This window comes from Triturus cristatus, chromosome 7 (assembly GCF_964204655.1).
Source record: "Triturus cristatus chromosome 7, aTriCri1.1, whole genome shotgun sequence".
Lineage (NCBI taxonomy): Eukaryota > Metazoa > Chordata > Amphibia > Caudata > Salamandridae > Triturus > Triturus cristatus.
The window spans coordinates 976,475,753-976,500,234 of NC_140590.1; the positions used below are offsets into that span (position 1 = coordinate 976,475,753).

Consider the following 24,482-nt stretch of genomic DNA (forward strand, 5'->3'; position numbering starts at 1 on the left):
AATTCCAGTCATTTTGTCCAGGTGATCCTTGGGCTTGCCTTGGGCTCAATGAGTAGGCGTCCATCTGTGAGATTGATGAACTTCGAGCCCCCTTCAGGACAATTTTCGTTTTCTCTGTTTTTTGTTTATTTTGGATGCTGCAGTTGTCTCTCTATTTTTGTGCCTGACATAGTGGTTCTGGATACCCTGTTTTTTCTGTCTTTTTAGGCGTATCCCCCATGCTTGAAAGCGCGGTTCCATTTCCATGATTCTTTCGGCTATTTCCTGCGTGGCTCATGTTGTTTTAGTGACCTCTTGGTCTGACAGGTAGTTATAATGTGCAAACTCCACAGATTCTAGGTTGTTTGTTCTTTTATCCGTCAGGTTGCTGATGGTGGATAATAAGCGTAAAATGTTGCCTCGGTTGAGACTATCCCCTCTGCCTCTTGACTTGTACTCCGGAATGAGTAAGATTAAGCCACTTTCGGCTCCCTCTTGCCTGTGGCCCCGTTGTCTGGGTTCTTCCGTGGCTGGTTTGACTAGTTTCCAGTCGGCTCTCTTTCTGAGTAGTGGCTCTTCTACTCGCGCTTCTGATTCCTCTGTGTCTTCTACCGACATTGGGCCCTGTGTCATGGAGGCTCCCTTGATGCTTAATATCGACGTTCCCAGCCTTTGGGATTTTGGTGAACCAGTACTGTCTGCCCTCTCTGTCCCATTGTTGGGCTTAATTTTTCGGATAATGGTTTCTGTTTTGCGCTTGCTGTTTGTGCCTTTGCCTGTGTGGTTGGAGTTCTGACTTTGTGTAGATTGTACAGTCTCCTTGGCCGGGGATGTTGTTGTGGTTGCTGTTGGCCTGTCTATTTCTGCTTCGTCTTCTTCTTCTGGAGTCGAGTTTGCCACTTTGAAGAATGCTTTTATGTTACTGGTCTTTTTTCTCCCTTTCCTTTTTTGTTTTCGTCCTCATTTATTTTGTTCCCTGAGTTTTACTGGGCTTTCATTCCCCAAGCTCTTGTCATGAGGGCTGTGGTGATTGATGATTTCTGAAACCTTCCCCTGTTGCCCCTGCGTATAGCTGGGCTGTGTGTTCAATTGCTCGGAGCGATCCTTTCGTTGTATTTCTGCAGGCATCTTTGTGGCTTTCCCTGCAACTGCGGCATACATGTCGTCTTTATTTTTCTCCAAGATGTTTGGGCTATTTGGCTCGCCCCAGCTTGGATTTCGGGCCTTCTGCCCATACTTTAATGTATTGGGTAGGTTCTGTGTCTCTTTTTTTTCCTGCCCTTTTCCAACTGGTTGTTGAAGTCGACTTTCGTCCTTGCCGTCTGTGTCTCTTTTATTGCTGCTAAGGCTACTGGGGAGATCGTGCGTAATGTTCTGCTGATTTAAGCTCCCGAGCTGATCTCTTGGCTGGCTGAAATGTGGCTTTGTTGATACGTTCGCCATGACTGGGTTTCCTTCATCTTTTGCATTGTCAGCTGTCTTTTTTAAGTCAGTCAGGATACCCCCCAGTAATAGTGGGATCGTTGAGAGTTTGTCCACAATTGTATAGCAGGCGCAACTTGGCTGCGTTATTTTTGTTTCTGCTTGGACCCTCTTGATCATGTTGTTCATGTCTGCCAGCTTGTTATCGATATTGGCTACATGTATTGCTAGGAAATTTAGGAGGGATAATTGCATATCCATTTTGTCCGAAAGGTACTGCATGACCTTTATTGAAAGCTGTAATGTGTTTAACAAGGATGACCATAGTATTTCCGGTCCTTTTGAAAGCTCTTCTGTGTTTGGGATTATGCCGGGTTTTCGTTTGCTGTCTTCCTCCTGTGGGATAACTGGGGAGAATGATGCTTCTAGCCTCTCCCAGTCCTCTGTTGTAAGGTGAGGGGTATTTTCTAGTTTGGAAATATCCGTTTGGTCGTACTCTATTTCTATTTTTTCTGTCTCTTCTATCTTTTCTGTTTCTTCTGTATACTCTCTTTTTAGCTTTTTTCCTAGCTCTTGCCCGTCACCCGCTGGGTCATAATCTAATTGTGTCGACTGGACTTGGGCCTGGCCTGTGGCAATAACTGTCACTAGGTTGCTGGTATTGGGTCCTGGATTTGCTCTTACTTGGTCCAGCGTGTTAGAGTCCTTGGTTGATGGCTGTCTTAGGGTTTGTGGCTCTGAATTTCTTGATGGATCTAATTTTCTGTTGTTAGTGAGCTCTTGATTATTTCGCTCGGCCTCTGTTACTGTAATCGATGGCTGCAAAGTTGGCAGGATTGCTATCCTTGGCTCAAGCGGGTAGCACCTTTTGTTAGCGATGCTATTATTGACTTTGTAATTTTCCCTGCAGCCGCCGTTGCCAGTGCCAGTCGTTTTGGCTTGGGTGGGGCTTTCCTTGGGGGTGTGTGTTCTCAATTCACCCTCAGCCTTGCCATCCATCCTACTTCCTTGATCTTGACCTTTACCCCGTCCGGCCCTTATGCCTCTCTCATATCTCAATGTATCTTGTATTATTATTTCAGTGTTTTCAATTTTTTTGCCTACAGGGGCAGTGTTTTGGGCGGTCCCCTCAGGTTCCATGGGGGAAGGGATTCCCTAGAGGTTGCTAATTGAAGTACTTAGGAGCGAGCCAGGATCTTTCAAAAATCAGATGATTGTGTAAATTTTTGGTTGATGGCCCTTATTTGCTGGTCTACTCAGGGTTTCTGAGTCTTCCTCTTCACAGATCAGGTTTTCTGGTGGAGATATCTCCTGCACCAATAAGTTTTTTTATTCGTCTGGTGCCTTGGGCTTGCTGTTGCCGCGCCTTCTTGTCGGAACGTTGTTTGTCGCTTTCCTGACTTTCCCTGACCTCATCGCGCTCTCAAGGGGTTACAGTTGTAGTTAACTACCCCCACCAGGTGATTAGTTCTAGATTGTCTGCTTGCTTGCTTGCTAGCCTGCTAGCCTGCTAGCCTGCTCGAATGGTTAATTTCTTTGGTGCTGTTTTTTTTTTATTTAATTAGTTGGTTTGGGATGATGTTTGGCTGGTTTTCCAGGTCTTCCTATATGAATTTCTGAGTAAAACTCTCTGCAGTTCTTCGCAGTACTCTGTAATGTTCGCCCCCTCTAGGTGCCTTATTCAACTCCTTCTTGGTGCCCGCATGGTGTTGATAGGCATGATGATAGGCATAAGAGGAAACCTAATTTGCACCCTAGATCGCCCCCCAGTTTGGCCTGTTTTTCCATCTGGCGGAGCTCCGGCTCCGGCTTTGTCACCCGCTCCCGCTCCTGCTCCCTCTTCTGCTTCAGACGCAACTGCTGCAGCCGCTCTATCGTTGTATCATTGTATCTGGGAGTGAGCTATCTGAGAGTGAGGTCGGGGAGGCCGGTGGCTGGAGGATAAACAGGACACTCAAGGCAGGGAAGGGACGCGGGCTTTCCCGGGTGTATTTTTGTCCCCCCGTGCTCTACCAAGAACACGCACTCGCTACGGCTGCTTGCCGCTTGCCTCAGAGACTTGGGAACTCAGAGGCGTCACACCAATGCCGTCAGTACCTCTTGAGTTCTCACGCTCACCATCCACAATCGCTGCCTTACTTTCTCTCTATCGAGATGTTGGTCCACGGGAGGCAGTGTTAGCGTTGGCTCGACGGCTCGGTGATGTGGCGATGGTGTTTGAAGTGAGTGGGAAGTGAGGGAAGCCGATTGCCTCCACTGCCGCTGCTGCTGCTGTGCTCCGCTACTGCTCTGCTCTGCTCTGTGGCTACGCCTGTCCTCTAATACAATCTTGGAGCCAGTTGCAGTTCCAACCGCGTCCACCTGCGTCCAAGGGGGCGACAAAGACAGGGAGTCAGGGACCAAAAGCAGCAGTCAAGCAAGGGGTCAGCTATTTCAACCTCATTTCAATCATGTTCTGCTGGGCCAGTTCACCATCTCCTCTACTGCCCGCTTCGCCACACTTGCAGTCCGCCTACAGTGCCTACAGCACACCACTCTCTGCACTACGTTCTCTGCTGCCCTCCACTACCTGCGGCCCTCAGCTCCAGTATCAGATTGATCAGCGCACCGAGCGGAACACTGTGGAGCACAATAGAGAAGCACTGCAGGAGTCCGGCCGCGCCCAACAACACCGGGTGCCCAGCCTGTCTGCAACTCACCGTGGAGCCCACGTACAGGGGTGGAGCGGCAAGTCTCAGCGAGGCCGCAGGAACCGGGAACAAGGGGGTGGGTGCGAAGGGCCGCAGACAGCAGTTCCCAGGCAGCAATTCGGAGAGGCAGCGAGGCAGCGTCCTCCTTCTCTCACACTGGTGGTTTGTCAACGCGAAAACACGGACCGGAACAAAAAATTATCTTGTATCTATTACATTCAATTCCGCTCTCAGTAGATGAACAGATTTTGAAGACCTTGGATTCTATTTTTTTCTAACTTAATTTGGCAATACGGGAAAGTGAGAAGGTCACTTAAATATTTAACTCTCCCACAAGACAGAGAAGGGCTTTCAATTCCTAATATTATGCTATACTACTGGGCGGCTCTCCTTCATCAGATGACTACCTAATTTGTAGTGGATAGGGACAAGGAGGCTGAAAGTGTGGCTAGAATACCAACAATATATGAGCTTGCCATAGGGACTGCTTATATATGAAAAGGTCTGCTTCAAGGTAGTATATGGTGTGTGAAGGACATGGAATAGAGAGTTAAAATTCATGCATTGCCGATATACTCCCCTGTGGCAATCCTTGATCTTCCCACCCCTCCTTTACGACGCTATGGGAAAGCAGTTGGAAGAGCTATGCGTGGTTACAGTTGGAGAACTCTATATGGGAGAGCAAGCCTCCCACTTTTCCAGGCTTCAGCAGGAGTTTAGGATTACAAACAACCATTATTTTAAATATGTGCAGATCCGGAGCATCCTCGCTACATGTAGACCGGCATCCAAACTAGATAGGATACCAATGCTAGAAGTATTTACTAGGAAGACTGGCAAAATTAAGAATATTTATAGCCTGCTGTTAGATGGACTGCCAGATGATTTAGAAAAGACCGAGATACGCTGGACAAGTAAGTTTATCTACTTGTTTAAAGGCAAAACTGTATAAAACTGTATTTAATTTATATTTTACACCTGCTAAATTATTTGATTGGGGAAAAAGAGCAGATGATAACTGCCCTAGATGTGGGGTCGGACCAGCCACACTGACCCACATGTTTTATGTGTGATAAACTATCTCCCTTGAAGAAAGGGCTGCTCAGCTTCTGGGAATGTCTGTGTGTCTTTAGGGTTAATCTTACCCCTACCCTGCTGCTCCTGGGATATGATAGCTCTCTGAAGCTTGATACTGCACAGGAATACTGAATATTTGTGGGAACAGCAGTATTTCGGATAATGCTAGCCGCTAGATGGAAGGATGCAGAGCCACCTACCTTCCAGATGAGGCTAGCTCGGCTTCTTGCGATATAGAATCAAGAGACGGCATTGTATGCATGTAGGGGCAGACAGACCAGAATCCGTGGGGAGAAAACTTGGTCACTTGTCTCAAAGTGGAGCAGAGAAGCTAGGGGCCATTAATAATGGGGCATAAAGGGTGATAATGGTAGCCTTCCCCACCTCTATGTTTTTGGTTTGCTGGATAAAGTATGGATGTAAGGGTCTTCTTTCAATAAGTATGAATTGTAATGTTTGTTTTTTTTTAGTTTGGTTTGGTTTTAAATCTCTAGCTCCAAACATGCCTATACTACATTTTGTAATTGTTCTTATTCTGGATTAGCTCATCTGTGATGTTTGCTTTTTAAGTGATCTATTTGTATTTTGCACTAACCTATCAGAATGTTATCATTTCATATGATCTATTGATATTTATTCTTGTATACGACGTTATCTGGGTATGAATACAAAATAAATAAATACATTTTTTTAAAACAGCACTTACTCCGGATATTGACTCCACAATGATTACCTTCCTTAAGACGTTCAACAAAGATTCCAAGAAGGGTATAAACAGAGCCCTCAGTGCTTGTCAGGATATATTGTTTGATATTTCAGGCTCCTTGGTGAAAATTCTAGAGCTGGCCCTTGATACAGAGGCTCCCCCATTCATCCAAAGGCTCCTGCAGGGTGGGCCCAGTGTTCAGTCTGTCTGCTGGGCAACACCAATTGTACCCTGGCTTCTGAACCTCGCAAATATGTGCTGTTGAGGATTGATCCCCAGTTAGCCGAATTGGCCAAACCAGGCGCCTTGGCTGAGGGGTAACTGTTTGGGGACCGATTTGTCAAGGACATTCCCAATTTTATCACTTCTCTAAATTAAGGCTCAGTCTTCTCTGAAGAAGGTATTCAACCTAATTTTTGGCCATGCCGGTTGCAGCAGAGGACGGTCGGCCAGCCGTTTCAACCCTCAAGGATCTCAACGAGGATTTGTCTATCAGCGCAGAGGCTAGGGACAAGAACCTGCCCAGGGCTTCTACCCCTCAAGGTCCAGGTGCTTCCAAAGGCCATTAGAAAAGAGGCGTCAACAGGGGTAATCGCCTCCAACAATAAATGTGCATGTAAAGACTCCTCTTCTCTTTAAATCTTCCTCTGGTAGGCAGATCGTGTCACTTTGCCCACAATTGGGCCAGGATTTCGACAGATTGTTGGGTATTGGACACAGTTCAGGGTTACCGTATAGAACTTTCTCAGATGCCTGTTCAAGTCTCCACCCCCCTCCTTTTTAAGTTTTTTCCCAACAAGACATGAATTTCATAGACTCTGAAATTCAGGAACTGTTGTCAAAACAATCTATTGCACCAACCTTTGTCCACCCAAACATTTTCTGCAGCAATGTGCTTTTAGTTCAGAAAAAAGGTGGTGGTCAGAGGCAGGTTTTCAACCTCAGAGAGCTCAACCCCTGTGTGGTTTACCACCATTTCAAGATGGAGTGTATTCACCTTCTGCGGGATCTGCTCCAAAAGAAGGATTGGATGGTGCATCTAGATCTGAAAGACCCCTACCTCTCCCTTCCAATTTTCCCTCCGCAAAGATGTTATGTTCAATTCCAGTTGTCAGATCAGTGGTACGAGTACCTCTCCCTTCCCTTCTGCCTCTCATTAGCCCCTTAGGCATTGATGAAAACTCATGAAACCAGTTGTGGAATTTCTGAGAGAGACGGGTGTTCACATGATTGTCTATCTAGTTAACATGAATTTGATGGCACAAAACAAGGATCAAATCCTGATGCACCTATCTTGGGCAGTGTGCCTGCTTCAGGACTTGCAGTTCGTAATCAATAAAAAAAAATCCATGATGATTCCTTCACAACAGATTTAATTCTTGGGGTTTCAGGTGGACTCGATCAAGGCCCAAGTACTTCTTTCACCTCCAAAGGTGAAATCCACCAAACAGGAGTTGAAGTCAACACTGTCCAAACAGATGGTACCTTTGAGATCCTTGGATCGGATTGTGGGAATGTTATCTTCTTCTATTCAAGCAGTGTTCTGTTACACTGCAGAGCCCTTCAAAACTTGAAAATCCACTACCTCAAGAAGGCTTTAAGCTACGATTACCAGGTTCACTTATCTCTCGAAGCTCAGGAAGAACTACATTGGTGGCTTCTTTACTTGGAATGGCAGAGTCATCATTGAATCTGATGCCAGCCACTGGGGCTGGGGAGCAAGGTGCTGGGACTATTCTACCAGTGGTCAATGGTCATCACAAGAGCTAAGACTTCATATAAATTGCTTAAAGCTTTTGGCAGGCTCATTCACCAAGAAGTCCCTCTCACCAATGAAGCAACTGCTGCATTCTTCTTCTGACGTACGATGTGTCAGCGGTTCGCTACATCAATCGATTGGGGGTACCAGGTATCGCATTCTAGGGAACATCGCCAGGGAATTTGGCACTTCTGCCTCTCTCAGATGATTACGGTGCTTGTGAAATATCCTCCCAGCAAAGACATCCTTGTAGGGGATTGGAACTCCAGGTTTCTAATGGACTACAGTGACAGGAAGCTGTCAGGATCTTCAGTAACACTGGAGTCGACACAGATACCTATGCCCACTACCTCTGAAAAAGAACTCAATGTACACTCTGGACAATTGCTGTGAATAATTGGAAAATACAGGCGAAGTCTCTTACCCACAATATGATCTGTACGAGCCCCTGGAGATGATTGATGACAGGCGATGTACTGCTTATCCTCACAAGAGTCTATCGAAGGAACAATGGGGAATGGACAGGCAACACTCTTGAGGATTAGTAGTGGAGAAGTTCCGACTCAAGGGATGAACTTTGAAGTAGACACTATGACTAAACCCCTAGCTATGAGTAACTAATATTGTCCTATTGAACTGACTGAACTGTGAAGGAGTACTAACCCCAATTCTGGAACCTGAGATAATTAACTAGAATTTCGTGAAGTGGCACCAACTAAATACATACTACGAATTCTTCAAATAAGTCACTTGCCAGAATCCCACGTTGCGCATGCGATAAGAACAACCAAAACAGAAGCGCTGACAGGAATTCCCTCAGAACAAGAACTTCACTCAGAGCTGCGCAGTGACTCCGGTGAAGAGGTCAGTTGAAGTGCGCAGATTCCTGAGCAGCTGTGCGCTTCATCTCCACAGCTGCTCGCGCGCTCTCGAAGACTAGAGCGCTCACTCCTCGCTGTTTGTAATCCCCTTCGGCGGCCATGTTGGGGTACTCGCTTCTTCAGGTTCAATACACAGCGCCGCAGGAACAACGTGGTGACTCTATGCTGCCTTCGCCCACATGGATACTTGGAGCCCTGCTTGAATGACCTTTGAGCTTTTGCTGGCACTGATCTAATGCTGGCTATGGTTCTGGAAGTCTTGACAGTACCCCCTTTCAAGAATGTTCCTTCCACAGCGGGCTTGTTTGGGTGTGCCTGATGAAAGGCCTTAACTAGTCGTGGGGCATTTACATGGACTGCTGGTTCCCACGACCTTTCCTCAGGTCCGTACCCCTTCCACTCTATCAAGTAATACAGTTTGTTTCTTGTCACCTTGGAATCTAAGATTCTGCTGACTTCGTATTCTTCGCTCGATTCTGCCACTATGGCGGGTGGAGAGTTTTTTAATCTGACCTTGTCTGGACTTTTCTTCAGAAGGGAAACATGGAAGGTCGGATGAATTTTCAGTGACTTTGGTAATTGTAACTTCGCCACTACAGGATTTATGATCTTCTGAATTTTAAATGGCCCTATGAATCTAGGCTGAAACTTCCGATTACCCTTTAATCTCAAATGTCTCGTGGATAGCCACACCTGGTCACCTTTTTTAAACTGTGGGCCTTGTCTTCTCTTTTTGTCTGCCTGCTTTTTATAGGATTGTTTGGCCTTGATTAAATTGCTCAAAGCTCTTTTGTAAGCGCGCTGCAGCTCCCCCATTACTCTAGCCACGGCAGGGACCTCCCCAATCTGTCTCCCCAGTGTGATAGCTGGATGTCTGCCTGTGTTCAAGTAAAATGGAGTGAATCCTGTGGAATCATGAGTTGCGTTATTGTATGCGAATTCTGCAGTCCACAGTAATTCGGACCATTCCACATCCTGCTCTAACAGATAGAGGCGTAAATATTGTTCTAGCTCCTGGTTCAACCTCTCGGTCTGACCGTCTGTCTCGGGGTGGTAACTAGTTGAATAACGTGCGTCAACGCCTAAGTTGTGCATAAAGGCCTTCCAAAACTTCGACATGAACTGTGATCCCCTATCTGAGATGATTACTTGTGGAATTCCGTGTGCCCGAATGATGTGTTGGTTGAATGTCTGTACTAATTGCGAAGCTGTGGGTACAGCCTTGAAAGGAATGAAATGTCCCATTTTAGAAAATGAGTCCACCACCACCAAAATCACTGTGTTACCTAGACTAGAGGGCAGATCCACTATTAAATCTAATGTCACGGTGTGCCAGGGGTAGGGTGCGTTAGGTAAGGGTTGCAATAACCCTTGTGGGGCCTGACGACTGGGCTTCCCTTTGATGCAGACTTCACAGGTCGAAACATATTGTCTTACTTGGGCTGCCAGACCCGGCCACCAAAAGTGTCGCCGGACCAGTTCTTCGGTCTTCTTGACCCCCTTGTGGCCTGCCATCCGATCATCGTGACAACCTCTCAAAGCCTCTTCTTGGAGTGTTCTGGTTGGAAGATATAGCTTGCCTTCATGATATGGGAGTCCTTCGACAAGGTTCCTTTTAGCATCGGCCTCGGCCCACTTACGAAGATCCTCTTCTGAGCAGACTTGCTGAATTTGTTCATCGAATTCTTTCATTTGCAGGGCTCCGATTATTTGTTTCAATGGGACTATGGGTTCTTCGACTGAAGGTTTCTCTTCGGCTGTTGGGTTCATGCGCGAAAGTGCATCGGCCTTCCCGTTTTTCGCACCTGGTTTGTATGTGATCACGAAGTCAAATTCTGAGAAGTACAAGGACCATCTCAATTGACGTGGCGAAAGTGTTTTGGCAGACTTTAGGAATTGGAGGTTGCGATGGTCTGTAAACACAGTGACAGTATGCTTGGCCCCCAGTAAGTAGTGTCGCCAATCTTGGAATGCTTCTCGAACAGCCAGTAGTTCCTTGTCGGCAATGGAGTAATTGCGCTCCGTGTCCGACAGCTTCCTGGACCGGTAGGCCACCGGATGCAGTTGTCCCGTCGTTTTGTTCCTCTGTGACAAAATTCCTCCGGTGGCGAAGTCTGATGCATCAGTTTCGACGAAAAAGGCTTGTTCTGGATCAGGGTGCATTAGAATGGGGGCGCTAATGAAGGCCGTCTTCAAGTCTTGGAAGGCTTGTTCTGCCGTTGCAGTCCACACAAATTTTTGTCCCTTCTTTAGCAGGTGTGTGATGGGAGTGACTTTAGACGAGAAATTAGGGATGAACCTCCGGTAAAAATTGGCAAAACCAATAAAACTTTGGATTTCCTTCACACTTCCTGGCGATGACCACTCCTGAATGGCACGGACCTTTGAATTATCCATCTCGACCCCTGCTGCGGACAACATGAATCCCAAGAACTCCACCTTCTCGGCATGGAAAGAACACTTCTCCAATTTCACGTACAAGTGGTTATCCAAAAGCTTCTGGAGTATAGCTCGCACATGCTTGACATGATCTTCCAAGTTGTCGGAAAAAATCAATATGTCATCAATATAGACGACAGCCACTCGATCCAAGAATTCTCTCAGAACATCATTAACGAAGTTTTGAAATGCTGCTGGGGCATTGCTCAACCCATAAGGCATCACTTGATACTCAAACAACCCATACTTGGTCCGAAAGGCTGTTTTCCATTCATCACCCTCGGCTACTCTCACCAAATGGTAAGCTCCACGCTGGTCAAGCTTGGTGTAAATCCTTGCTCCTTTGACTTGATCCAATAGTTGATTGATTAGTGGCAATGGGTACCGATTTTTCACTGTAACTTGGTTCAAGGCTCTGTAATCGATACACGTGCGGAGAGTCCCATCCTTCTTCGGCCGGAAGAAAAGCGGAGATGAAACTGGAGACTGTGATGGCCTTATGAAACCCATCCTGGTAAACTCTTCCAAATACTCCTTGAGGTAGATGTTCTCTTTTTCGGTGAGTGCGTAAACTCGACTGCAGGGCAGGTTGGCACCGGCTTCCAATTCGATCTTGCAATCATAGCTTCTGTGTGGTGGTAATTTCTCTGCATTCCTTTTGTCGAACACACTCGCCAAATCTTGGTATTCTTTTGGTATTTCCACTGCGCTAACAGTGCAGATGTGGGGCGACAACTTGGCCAACCCTGTAGCCGGCGGTCCCTCGCACTCTTCTGACTTCTTAGTAAAACAATTCCTCTGACAAAATTCCGAGTTCATCTTGACTGTTCTCCTCTCCCAATCGATAACCGGGTTATGCGTGGTCAACCATGGTAACCCTAAAATCAGCTGGAACTGGGGTGCGTCTATGAGGTTAAATCTAATAAATTCTCGATGACCCTGCAATCCTTCCAATTCTAAGGTCTCTGTTTCTTCTACTATGGGTCCTGAAGTTAAATTGGAGCCGTCGACTGCCTTTACGACTTCGAGATTCTTCTTCTTGATCGCCCTTATGCCCATTTCTTGCGCAAATCTCAGGTCACAGAAGTTCCCAGTGGCCCCCGAATCAATCATGACTGAGACTTCTTCCAAATTCTGGGTTCCGAATTTGACTGTAAAAAATACTGTAAGATGGGGGGCCGCTGACTGCAATGTGTTAATCTGTTGCTGAGGCTCATGAGTTGACTGTTTGGAACATCCCACCAGGGCAACTCCTGTTACTGGTGGGATCGATCTTTTAACCCCTGATTACTCTTGTTTCTCTTCGGACACTCCCTCACAAAATGTCCCGAGGTACCACAATACAAACACAACTGATTTGCTCGCCTTTTATCTTTTTCTTCTTGAGAGAGAGGGCCCCTGATGGAACCTATTTGCATTGGTTCCTCCCCGGTACCCGTATCAGGTTTTGAGGGTTCGGGTCTCATACGGTCTAGGCGTGGCACAAACGACTTGTAGTCTCGCTTCTTTTCCGACCTTCTTTCAAACAATCGATGCTCTATTTGAAGAACTAAATCAATAAGTTCTGAGATTTCCTGAGGACGTTTCGGGATCTGCGCCAATGCATCTTTTATTTCATCTTTGAGACCACGATAGAATATCGCCGCACGTTTACTGTCGGGCCAATCTGTCTCGACGATTAGTTTGTTGAACTGAGCTATATATGTCACCAATTCTCGATTGCCTTGCTTAAGGTCTAGAAGTTCGTTGTCGGTGGCTTGATTGGCCGTTCTTCTGTCGAATATTCGTAGAAATTCCTTCTTGAAACGGTTGAAATCGTACAAAGCTGCGTCGTCTCGAGAGACCAACGGCATAGACCAAGCTGCGGCGTCGCCGCTCAAGTAAGACAACATGAATGCGACCTTGGCTTGATCCTCTTTGAACACCACTGATCTGCACAAGAAATGTAGGGAACATTGGGTCAGGAAAATCTGGGCCTTATGGGGGTCCCCGCTAAAGCGTTCTGGGTTGGCTAAGGGGACAATAGGTGCCACTGAATGAATTACTTGCGTGGCCACTTCTGCACTAGAGTTCTGAGAGGAGTTGAAGCTAGGTAAAGGAGTTGTCCCCGCTAAGAGTTCCTCTAATTTCTGTTGAACGTGACGAGTTTCTTGTTGGGACCTATTTACCTCATCCCTCAGGACTCTATTCTCTTCTGTGGAACGTGTAAGTTGGGTCTGTAACCCTTCTAGGATTCCCGCCAAGGAGTTCATATCAAATCCCTCAGCCATGTCGACTCGAGTGAAAGTTTTTTTTTTTTTTTTTTGGGCACTTCAATCTGTCAGGATCTTCAGTAACACTGGAGTCGACACAGATACCTATGCCCACTACCTCTGAAAAAGAACTCAATGTACACTCTGGACAATTGCTGTGAATAATTGGAAAATACAGGCGAAGTCTCTTACCCACAATATGATCTGTACGAGCCCCTGGAGATGATTGATGACAGGCGATGTACTGCTTATCCTCACAAGAGTCTATCGAAGGAACAATGGGGAATGGACAGGCAACACTCTTGAGGATTAGTAGTGGAGAAGTTCCGACTCAAGGGATGAACTTTGAAGTAGACACTATGACTAAACCCCTAGCTATGAGTAACTAATATTGTCCTATTGAACTGACTGAACTGTGAAGGAGTACTAACCCCAATTCTGGAACCTGAGATAATTAACTAGAATTTCGTGAAGTGGCACCAACTAAATACATACTACGAATTCTTCAAATAAGTCACTTGCCAGAATCCCACGTTGCGCATGCGATAAGAACAACCAAAACAGAAGCGCTGACAGGAATTCCCTCAGAACAAGAACTTCACTCAGAGCTGCGCAGTGACTCCGGTGAAGAGGTCAGTTGAAGTGCGCAGATTCCTGAGCAGCTGTGCGCTTCATCTCCACAGCTGCTCGCGCGCTCTCGAAGACTAGAGCGCTCACTCCTCGCTGTTTGTAATCCCCTTCGGCGGCCATGTTGGGGTACTCGCTTCTTCAGGTTCAATACACAGCGCCGCAGGAACAACGTGGTGACTCTATGCTGCCTTCGCCCACATGGATACTTGGAGCCCTGCTTGAATGACCTTTGAGCTTTTGCTGGCACTGATCTAATGCTGGCTATGGTTCTGGAAGTCTTGACAGAAGCTCCACTCCCACATTTTCCAGAAGGTTTTATGCTTCCTGGCTCCGTGTCAAGTGGACCTTTTTACATCCCATCTGAATGCTCAACTGAAGGAATTTGACAGTATACTGGATCCAATGGATGTTTTTTCAGAATTGGACCTGCCAGGTGAACTACATGTTCCTTTGCTATGATTTCGAGAGTCACAGATTAGGCCAGGCAACAGTTGACATCCTTAATCCTGATTACTCCTGTCTGGAAAATGTAACCATGGCTCCCAGACCTTCTAGAGATATCGGTGTCCCTTCCTATTCTCCTTCCTGTATTTCCACATCTTCTCTTAGATCTGGCGGGCTCTCCCCATCCTCTTTTCCTCCAAGCCCTCTTAGCTCTTATGACTTGGATGATATCGGGAGACAAGGACATGTCGAGGGCATTTCAACAGCAGCTGCCAATTTTATACAAAAGGCTTGGGCTCCTTTACCCACAACCTATATTCTCCTGCATGGAAGAGATGGGTCGGTTGGTGTTTTCAGTGGTAGGTGGTTCCTGTGGGTTCTGAGCTGAAGTATGATCTCAATTGTATGAGTGTGCTGAGTCTGGATTATGTTACAGATCAGTAAATAATTTCAGTTCAGCTTTATCTGCTGGCACAAGCTCATTGATGTCAAACCGGGAGATATGCATCCTCTGGTGTGTAAATTGTTGAAAGGTATCAGGGTGGTGAACCCCCCCTCAAACCCTAGATATTCACATTTGTGGAATCTGAACAGTGTGCTATCCCTCCTTGATTCCTAACCAGATAATTCTGATTTGTCCTTGAAACAGATTTCTGCTAAATTACCCCACACTGTTTCTATGTTTAGTTTCATGTCAAAGGGTGTCGGATGTCAAGGCCCTTGACATAGCAGGTAGGTTGTTTTCTCCTGATGGTATTTCATTTCTTATTCAAAAAGGACGAAGACTATGTCCCGGGCCATAGATTACCTGGCATTTCCTCACAATGCAAAACTATGTGTAGTGAAATGTTTGAAAGTTTATGAAGAACGCACTTTGACACATAGTGCTGATCCCCTTGGCCCTCTTTTATTGGCAATTCAAAAACCCTTTAGACGAGTATCTGCTGCAAACTCCCTGGCCTGTTGGGTCCGTTGCAACATGGCACAGGCTGGTATTGATGTGTCTGTTTATGGGGCTCATTCTGCTCCAGGGGCTATGGCATCCTAGGCGTTTGTATTAGGATCCAGGTTGAACGATATTCTTTGAACCACTGATTGGTCACCTGGCTCTGTATTTAAGATCGTTTATCACAAGCCCATTGTGCATGCTTCTTCTGTTGTGGTTTGTCAACTTTGAGCCAGTGTAATCGGCGGCTCTGATCTTGCCATAGAAGAAAAAGTTTTCTAGCAATTGGGACAAGAATTTTAGGTTCTTTTAAGGCCACGGAGGCAGACATTATTCCACCCATTGGGATAGGTAAGCTGTGTTAGGTCACTGAATTAACGTCTATGTTCTATATCATGACTGTTACTGTCCTTTTTTGCGCATCCTTGTGATTATTTCAGGGGTGTGGTACTGAGTTCATATCTTTCTTTTAATTTCAGGCTCCAACCAGAAACAAGGCTGAAGTGTCGATGAGCTACAGTTCCCTTTGTGTATCAGTGCTTCTCTGGACTTCTGTGAATCTTCATTGAAGCCGTTCCTTGAAGGGGTTCCAGGTCCTGTGATTTTATCCTGTTTTTATTTCAACAATAAGTTGGACTGCTATTCACACAAAGAAAGAGACAGTCAAGATTTTGCCTCTCTGTTATCTAGGTTATGTTTATGCACTGTAGGTAGACTGTGGAGCAGGAATAGATCAAAGCCACTTGGGAAATGTTGTTTATATGTGTGTATTTACAGTTTTTTTGATTGGCTGCTATTTGGAGTAGTAAAGATGGCGAAAGCATAATCCTCACCTACGTGTACTTAAAGGAATCTAAAATTCTTGTTGCAGATGCTAGAAACTTTTATATTCCCCTCTGGCTCCTTAACAGAGCATATGTTCAAGGCCTAAAGTGTGCATGTCAGGTTGGCCGCAGTCTGAGACCTGTCCAACCCGACAAGCGTACTGGACTTCAGACGAGGGTGCATTGCCAATCACTAGGATTAGCCATGCCCTGCCTTAAAGTTAACGTCGCCCCAGCAGGCCACTCTGGGTAGTGAACAGCATTGACAATGCTGAACACTGGAAGCCTTTGGTATTTTTTTTTAATTATTCAATGGTGCCTCACTGATGACTGAAGGGGGGCTTCGGGATTAAGGGGGGGTGACACTCTTACGCCCCAGAGGAGGAACCATCACTGGCTGGCACCTAACAAGCACTAGGACAACTAATGCTCTATTGGCACAACAAAAGAAGATAGGCAACTGGACAATATACACAACAAGCACTGGGACAATTAATACCCTGTAGTACATAGAAGCAAGCACAGAACAAGGATACAGACATTAAAACAAAACTCAGTCTCAAGGAAGCCAAACAGTCAACTGAGCAAATATGCAGAAACAGATGACTAACAGGGACAAGTCAACAATGCAGAAACAAGTTGGAATGGAAGGCAGAGGTACAAGAAAAAATACTGTCAGACAGCAGAATGGTGAAAAAGGTTGAGACAACAAACAAATCAAGGCACAGCTGAAGAAGTCATATCATTCAAAATGCTGGTAGGAAGCACATAAAGTATCTCCTTCCAGTTCACACACATAAAGGGTGGGACTGGTTGTGACAAGGAAAAGGTGTGAGAAAGCTGCAGCTTGGATCAGCTGCCTGAAAACCACATACATATATGAAGTAGCTAACATCAATAGAAATAAACTCTGGAATGGAACACATCTGGTTTCACGTCTTGGCTGGAAAATATGCATTAGAATAAAGTGGCATGATGAGGGTGCTGACATATCCTCAAAGTAGAATCAAGTTCAGTGAAGAGCTCCTCACCAGCTTGCTGCCTTTTGGAAGGCATAGAAGTAAAAGTATGCAACAGTAGGGGAGCCAAAATCTGGACCAGGATCAGGAATGGGTATGGTTCGAAAAATGATCAGGAAAGTATATGAATAAACACAGGAGTGGCATGTTTACTAAACTAGTATTCAATCAAAGAGACCAGGCAGTGCTTTCTGCTGACAGAATGAAAGGGTATTGCAGAGTTAGAGTGAGCTGCCTTAGAACATTGTGCATTGTTTCCAAAAAAGTAAAAATGCCTTCATGCATATAATTCAAAAGAGTTTTGCAATTGCTGGCTGAACAGAAAGCTGTAGCTCTCATAGGGACCCATTCACAAGGGAATTTGTGAGAATGGGAAGTAGCACTCCAGACTAATTATTTCCATAATCATAAATGCTATTCACATATCTCAAGCTGTTGATCTCTGCCTATTCTATGTGCAGAGATCTCCACCTTAAGTGCGGAGTTCTCTGTTTTTCTAGTAAATGTGGGAGGGAAAAATGGGAGTGGATGTAAAATGGGGTTTATTTATTTCAAAATGGGTGGGGGTTAGCAACATTTTATAGAGGTGTTTAGGAAGGTAAAGGCAAATAAAAAAAAAATCACAATTGCTATTCACATAAGATGAAACTGAATCTAATATATTAGTGTACTAATGAAAACATAGGCTCACATCTACTCCTGCCAAGCCTTTCAATAAGCCAAGAATCACATGTAGCTAGTCACCAGTTCTAGTATATGCTCTTGTAGAACTTCATGGAGAAAACCAATAACACCTAAGGGGCAAAATATTCAAATAAATAAAAAAAATATTTTGAAATTCTAAAACAAATGTTTACAATTTGATGTTGCTTTTATTTATTTTAATATAATTTTAAAAATTCAACAATTTTGACGGCACCAGTAATGTAAACCACATATTTTAACAAGGTTCAAGTTGTGCACCACATCTTCTTCTGCAAGGGGGGAAGGGGTGCTGGTGAACAGCCCGGACTCCTCCACACTAATCAACAAGTACAATAAGTGATGGATGGAATGTTTGAATTAATCTAATTTACTGGCAATTAATTGGGCTGCATCTCAGTCAATTGTTATTTTGCACACCATGCCACCTCAGTTTGGACTCAGCTACATGCAAAACAGTCTTGGCCCTGCTGCAATGGGAGGAATCCAGTCCGAATTGCCAAACCTGGTCTACTGAGCCAGAATATAGGTAACCTAGGACCAATTTTGTCCCTTGTTATGGGCTCATCAGCTAGGTGTAGCTTGGTTCAAGTCCCACATTGTGCATGAGACCCATATCTGGGCATACCAGTACCACTTACGGCAACATACTGCAGTGCAGTGCCAAACCACCAAATGAAATACAATCTGGCTTGAGCAGCTTGCAAAGTTCAGAAATAGAAACCTCAGCTGATGAAGGACAAAGTAGTTCAACCATGGACAGAATACCCTCATTAATTGATGAATTTGGTTTTTTACAAGAGGAACGGAGATTCAATCTCCGACCAAGAGTACAAACAAATTATGCCAAACCACCAAGAGGAAGAGGCAGAGGCAGCAAAGGCGGAAAGGGGCAAAACAACGTGAAGTAAAACTCAAGAGTCAAGATTATACTGACATGGAAGATGAAAGAGACAATAAAACATCAGTCATTAATTTAACAAATATCCAACTATCGCCTGAAGAAGAAAAAGACCTAAATTTGGGGTTATCATATTGTCCAACAGCAGCCTTTAATTATGTCCAAACGAGAATAGACATTTTAAAATATGTAAGATTACTTAAGTTGAAAAAACATTTTGCGATCAATCATCAACATGACTCTGTAAGGTGGCCAGTGCAGAGTAAAATGGATGAAAATATTTTGGGCGAACTACATCTCAATGATATGGATTTAATGGTAGGAATGCCACAAATTGCTACAGAGACAGAAAGCAGTGAGAATCAAGGAGAAACAACAATAAATGATCAAGGTATTAAGTTAGCAGCAGAAGAAGGAATTGAGATCGGGGAGAGTGATATGACACCTTTCAGACCTAGCTCACGATTTGTTCCATCATCAGCTAGAGACTCCATTGATGTGTTCAATGAACTAGTGATCAACGATTTAAAAAATCTGGAGAAATGCACGAGTGTTCAAAATAAAAAATTATCTAAGCAGGAGAAACAACAATCAGCTTTGAATTCTAAATTGAGAAAAAATTATAATTGTTTAATACGTAATGCAGACAAAGGTGGGAACGTGGTGTTGTGGGACAGAAGGAAATATCTAAATGAGGCTTATAAACAGTTGAATAATAAATCCTGCTATGTGAGAATAACAGCAGTAATTATGTCAGTAAGTCATCATCAATATAATGGTATGCTTTCACAAGATGAATTTAAGATTTTAAAAATTAGTAACCCAGTGACACCAGTGTTCTATCTTTTGCCAAAAGTGCATAAAGATATCGAAAATCCTCCATGTCGACCGATCATATCAGCGATAGGCAGTGGGTTGGAAAATACTTCAAAATTTGTATGTTCATTTTTAAATCCACTAGTTAAACAACTTCCCTCATACATACAAGATACGGGGGCTTTTCTCAAAACAGTGTATGACCTACCGTGGGAAGAAGATCTTCTATTGGTTACCATTGATGTGACAACGTTGTATACGAGCATCAAACACGAAGACGGATTGAATGCGGTTAGATATTTCCTGGGCAATAGACCAATCAAGTTATGGTCTCATACCCAGATGTTATTAGCCATAGTATCAACCTGTTTAAAGAATAACTATTTTTTCTTTGATGATGAATTGTTCCATCAGATCTGTGTTACTGCGATGGGCACCTGCTTCGCCCCCAGCTATGCGAATTTGCATATGGGCTGGTGGGAGGAGCAGGTGGTCCGGAAGCAGTACCACATTAAGTGGGAGAACAATATCCTACACGGGAGTCGTTATATTGACGATTTATTCATTGTATGGAAGGGCACAATATCATCTGTGAAATAATTCATCAATAAGCTTAAAAAAAATAGTTTGAACTTGCAGTTCACTAGTACGATTAATGATACTTCAATCAATTTTCTAGATTTAACAATCTATATTAAGGATTTCAAACTCCAGATGAAACTTTACAGGAAAGATACAGCGGGGAATACACTGCTTCATGCAGCGAGTTTTCACCCGACGAACTTAGTGAACAGTATCCCGTATGGGGAATGTCTGAGAGTAGTACAAAATTGCAGTGAACCAGAAGTGAAAGAGAAAGAGTTGATGAATTTGAAAAATCGATTCAGAGAGAGGGGGTATACCGAGTATTGTCTTCAAACTTCACTAGAAAAGGTACAGAAACAAACAAGGGAGGATGTACTATTTAAAGTGAAAGATACAGAGAAAAATATCAATGAGTGTAGATTAATCACGAACTATAATAAACTCCATGGCCCCATTAGGAACATCGTATCAAAACATTGGCATGTGATTAAAAATGATTCAGTACTTGGGCCATTAGTACCCAAAAGACCTTTGATAACTTTTCGCAGAGCTAGATCTTTAAAAAAAATGCTAGTTAGCAATATGATTTCAAGTAAAAGCAGTTCCACGAGTGGTTCTTGGCTAAAGCGTAAAGATGGTTTTGTAAAATGCATAAAATGTAAAGCATGCACACATGGGATAAATATGATGTTGAATAAACCTGGTTTATCCAAGAGAGTGAAAAAGATCAAAGGACAGTATAATTGTGAAACCGACTATGCTGTATATGTTTTAAGATGTGCATGCAATCTGCAATATGTTGGAAGTACAATTTTACCGGTACATAAATGCATTTTGCAACATTTAAGAGTGATTAAAAATGGTGATAGATCTTACCCAGTGGCACGTCACTTTGAACGATTCTATAATAAGGACGTTCAAAGTTTAGTCTATTTTGTCATTGATGCAATTCCTCCAAATAAAAGAGGAGGTGATAGACAAAAAAGCTTGCGAAAATTGAAATCTTGCTATATAGTAGAATTGAACACAAGAAGCCCTGCTTGTCTGAATATAGAAGAGGATTTGTACACCCATTTATAAGTTGTTTCTTGTGCTACGTAAGCAGTGTCATGATAAAAAGTGTAAATAATATATTGTAAAAATATTTTTCAATGTAGAAATTTTGAATGTTCCCTATCTACAAATTCCTAAGTTTTTAAGCACTATATAAGAGCACTTGTTTATATACTACATATCACATGAAGATTTGTCTACTGCCCACTTGGGCTACCGATAACTTAAGTGACATATAATATGAACTTTGGCACTTCAGCCCACTTTGGGCATGATTTTCTTAGAATTAAATTAGTCGAGGAAATGGCATTGATTTGTAATTTGATCTGTGATTTATAATAGTAGTAGATTTTAGAATGAAATTATCTATTCTTTTTTTCTATGCCAGTCGATGTATATATCAATAATACATCACTTGAGAAGTAAAACGATGTTCAAAGTCACTGTTTAGTTATAGAGAGACTTAAAAACTACAAGTCTGTCTTCTATTCCCATGTATTTGTAGTTCTCACGTGATTTACGTCACATGAACAAGATTTAAAATGGTGGATTTTGTTGAAAACTTTATTCGTGAACAACACTGCTGGCACAGGCGAAACGCGTAGAGTAAATGACAAATAAAGCAAATTAAATCACTACATGGCGTTGTCCTTCCTTAAAAGTATAGAGGCTGATGTGCGATATATATATATATATATATATATATATATATATATATATATATATATATACATATATATATATGGCGGACAGGCTGGGCAACCAATAAAGCACTTTTGATTGGCACTAATCGTTTGGGTCCGCTTCTCGTTTCTGTGTTCGAGCGAAGCACTGGCGTTTTGCACTCATATATATATATATATATATATATATATATATATATATATATATCCAGAAGGAAAGTTCTTCCATCTAAAGTCTTATCCGGAAACTTAGTTTGTGTGATTTATTATTAAGCACAGCCCCAGACAAAGAGAGCTGGGGCCCAAAAATGTTTTCCCATGCTAATTTCCTTGGGAACATCCTGTCGCATATATAGAAAAACATCTGAATTTGATTACACCAATTTTGATTAAAAGTTAGAACTTTACCCAGAAAGTTTTCTTTTTGTGCTTTGTTTACTGTTCATCCATTTGCTAGAAATTCCATATAAAGAGGTTCTCAGCATGGTCAGAAATGGTTTAAAACATCAGTATATATGTAGTGTTGGTGTGTAGATATGCTCTGATTGGCCACTGCAAGGGGACTAGTGAATCATGATTGGCTAGCCACAACATGAATAATATGTTCGTGGCTGCCCTTGGATGACTCATGGTTATGGTTCTTGTGTCCTGAAAGTGAAATAAAAAATATATAAGGTGACAGGTTGTGCACACCGTAATTGGCAAGGGTGAGGAAGAGTCCCAAAGAGACCCCCCTGATTAGCTAGCCACAACAAGGACTTCCTGTTTTGGCAGCCATTACAGGACTCAGGTTCATGGTCTCCATTGAAAAGTAGAGTAAACTGTTTTCTCTCATGGATGCTGCAGAAACTAAAATGAGAGCACATTTTCTATAAGTTCACACTATCTTCCACAGCCTTGTGAGAATAAAGTCAATATGTGAGGTCAAAAACAGTGCATGATGGGGGGAATTATAGTTAATTCAATAAACTCTTTAGTTGGCATATTTCCATGGTTTTGGGTAACATACCAACACCTATCAATACATTCACTTTAACCATAGATTTAGGAAACCTCTCAGACGTTCAGATGGAGGGACACAATCACTCAGAAAACCTTTATTCCATGGACCCCACAATGCTTCTTGGCTCACAGAACCTTGTCCACAAGTAACTACTTTGTAGTTCAAGTCAGGTGAAAGTTTCAATAGGAAGTGCTTTTATTTTTCCTCTAATAACTTTGAGGCAATTTGAAAAATCTGCAAAAGACTGAAAAAAACAGAGTTGCAATACATTTGACTGCAAGTTAGTATTTTACTTAGAAAGTGTGTGGTTTGCAATTTATTGTTCATCTGTTTAGCAGTGTAATTTAATGTGTCATGTCTAATGTAATATGTGACGTCATAAGCAATGTATGGTGGGGGCACAAGTTATAGTTGGCTCAGCAATCAATAACGTTTGTATTTTAGTGCTTTTTTAAATGTAAGAGTTTGCTAGGTTATGAACCAGAAGAGTCAAATCTGGTACATAACCTAGCAAACCCTTACAGGTGGAGATAACATTTGTAATGAAATATTGTATGCTAATGCTTTATTATGGTACAGCTATCCCTGCTACAGTGAAGAAAGCTTTTGCGGCCTTGTCACTTTAAAGACATGGTTAATAACAACATTTTACATGTCATGCTTTTAAATACCATGCACCCTACCATGCAGGTGTTAAGGCTTACTTAGAGGTGACTTATTAATATTTAAAAGGAGGGTGTATGCCTGTCAACAGAGGTTATAATTGACATGTTGAATTTACAATTTAAAACTTCCCAGACTGACTACAGTTGCAGGCCTTCAGATAAGTTTGCATTGTCACTGTAGTGGGTGGTGCAATGGGTGTTGCAGTCCACTAGTGACATTTATCTTACAGTACCTATGTACACTAGGTACCATATACTAGGGACTTCCAGGTAAGCTAAATATGTCAATTGGGAGTATAGCCATTTTCAGCATGTTTTAGGGGCTGTGCACATGTTTTGGAGCCTGGTTAGCAGAATCCCAGTGCACAGTGTCAAAAAACAGCTGTATCAGTCCAGAAAATAGTGGGGATCATGTAAAAAAAGCCTTTTCCTACATTGACTTCAACCTTTGTTTTTTCAGTGAATAAAAAACCTTTTTTTACAAACATTAGCTAAGATCTTAATTTTTTCAGTTAAAACACACACACACACATTCACACACATATATATTTATATATATTGACAGAGCTCCAAAATCTCTGTTGTTCTCTCTCTTTGGATGCACCACCAGTAAAGAAAGTTACAGAAATCAATAAACACCGTCAGTCATCTGGTCTTCAGGGATCTAATGGTGTAGAATAAACATCTTAAAATAGGACATTGAATAAAAATAAATATAAATAAATATTTAAGTATAAAAATAGCATAAATAAATACACAACTAAATAATGTAAATAAAAATAGTACACTGAAAAAATGCAGTATGTATTGAGGGTTCGTTTATAGTTTGAGTTTATACCGAGTCTGTAGAAGAGGATCAATACTACAGCCACTATTTAAGAGTGGCAATCCTTGAAATTATTGCCCTCCTCAACAGTGATTCCAAAATATAAGTAAAATCAGTCCTTGAACAATCTGGAAGATGGGTGGAAGACAATAATTTACTTCCATTCCATAAAAGTGATAT

At 43.0% G+C, this 24,482-nt stretch overlaps 1 long non-coding RNA gene across 1 annotated transcript in view; it reads left to right on the forward strand.

Moving 5' to 3' along the window:
* Positions 1-15,966, forward strand: part of LOC146810942 (uncharacterized) — a 98,631-nt gene extending 82,665 nt beyond the window's left edge. Inside the window, exon 3 of the long non-coding RNA XR_014965755.1 lies at positions 15,705-15,966. This is a non-coding gene — a long non-coding RNA (uncharacterized LOC146810942). The remainder of the gene's footprint in view (positions 1-15,704) is intronic.
* Positions 15,967-24,482: the final 8,516 nt, after the last annotated feature.